At 39.1% G+C, this 1,524-nt stretch overlaps 1 non-coding gene across 1 annotated transcript; it reads left to right on the top strand.

Annotated features, from left to right (window-relative positions):
• Nucleotides 1–984: 984 nt before the first annotated feature.
• LOC131913981 (U2 spliceosomal RNA) lies at nt 985–1,170 on the top strand. The gene has a single exon (XR_009380044.1). It is a non-coding gene; the product is annotated as a U2 spliceosomal RNA (small nuclear RNA).
• Nucleotides 1,171–1,524: the final 354 nt, after the last annotated feature.

Raw genomic sequence — 1,524 nt, 5'->3', positions numbered from 1 at the left:
TGTTCATGCTAGTAGTACATTCTGCCTGTTTGAAGATAGAGCAGGAGTGAGCAGTTCAGGAGTGAGGAGTTGGGCTCAGACCATTACAGATTAAAGACCAGGGGACAACAAGATATCTCATCTGGTCAAACCATTGGCCACCAAGTCTGATAACCTGAACTTGATAACTGAGACTCAAGTATTAGAAGGAGAAAACTGACTTTTGCAAGTATTTATTATGACCTCAGTTCATGTACTGAAACACACACACACACACACACACACACACACACACACACACACATCTCATATATATATATATAATAAGTATTATATATACATATATAAATCTTTTTTTTACTGAAAAGATTTGTTTCATATAATATATTATGATTATGACTTCCCTTCTCCCTAGTCCTCCAAGGTCCTCCTCCTCTCCTCCCCCACCCAACTCCATGCCGTTTCTTTCTCTCTCTCATTAGAAAACAGGCATATAATAATAATAATAATAATAATAATAATAATAATAATAATAACAACAACAACAACAACAACAACAAACCAGAAGAGGGAAAGAATCAAGCAGAAAAAAGCACAAGAAATACGTACAAACACTGAGACACACACATTCACACACAAACACTTCCCCAAAAACACAAAACTAGAAAGTACAATATATAAACAATGGATCTATAAGCTTAAAAAATCCCTGAAAAAGTGTTGTTAGACAAAATACCTCCATGAATATAATAGACACGGGTGTCTGGAGAACAGCCAAAGAAGGGACTGCAAACCGCAGGTGGACACATCTGCCTGGTCCTAGAAACTCTTTATCTCCTAATAGGAGCAGGAGGAAAGATGCCTATGGTCTTCTAAAGTATACAGCCCAGGGCCCCAAACTTCTTAGGTGGCCACAGAGTTCTTACATAAATATATTGCAGAGACATTAACGATTTATTGGTGATGATGTATTTGGTTTATTGTTTTTATTAAAAAATGGCACTCATGGCTTCTTGGCCACCCAGCTAGGATCAAGTGCAGTGTCTGTTCATACCAGCTTAATATCTGATCTATCCTTTTCCAGGGTCAATATAGTAAAGGGCTTGTTAAAGGAGATGAAATAGGAGCTTGCTCTGTCTATTCTACCAATCAACCTGGGGCTGCAAAACCTGTAAGAGCCATGCACTCCTCAGGAAACTTAAGGCATCTTGTACAGTTGGGGCTTACTTTTTAGCTAATATCTTTGCAGTTTTGTTTTCTGTGTTGGGAGGGAAAAATAGCGCTCTTTACAGCATATATTTTAAACTGAGTATTTACCTAGTGTGTGTGTGTGTGTGTGTGTGTGTGTGTGTGTGTGTGTGTGACACCATGGTGTTCAAGTGGTGTACAAATTACTAGAGTCAGTTTTCTCCTTTCACCCTGTGGGTCCTGGGCATTGGCATAGGTCTTCAGTCTTGGTGGCAAATGCTTTACCTGTTCAGCCCTCTCACGGCTCCCCACCCAATACCATAATTTCTGTTGTGTTGTCTTCTTTTCTGTTCTTGT

The sequence above is a fragment of the Peromyscus eremicus genome, chromosome 6 (genome assembly GCF_949786415.1).
Source record: "Peromyscus eremicus chromosome 6, PerEre_H2_v1, whole genome shotgun sequence".
In the NCBI taxonomy this organism is placed as follows: Eukaryota; Metazoa; Chordata; class Mammalia; order Rodentia; family Cricetidae; genus Peromyscus; species Peromyscus eremicus.
This window is presented reverse-complemented; position numbering and strand designations above follow the sequence as displayed.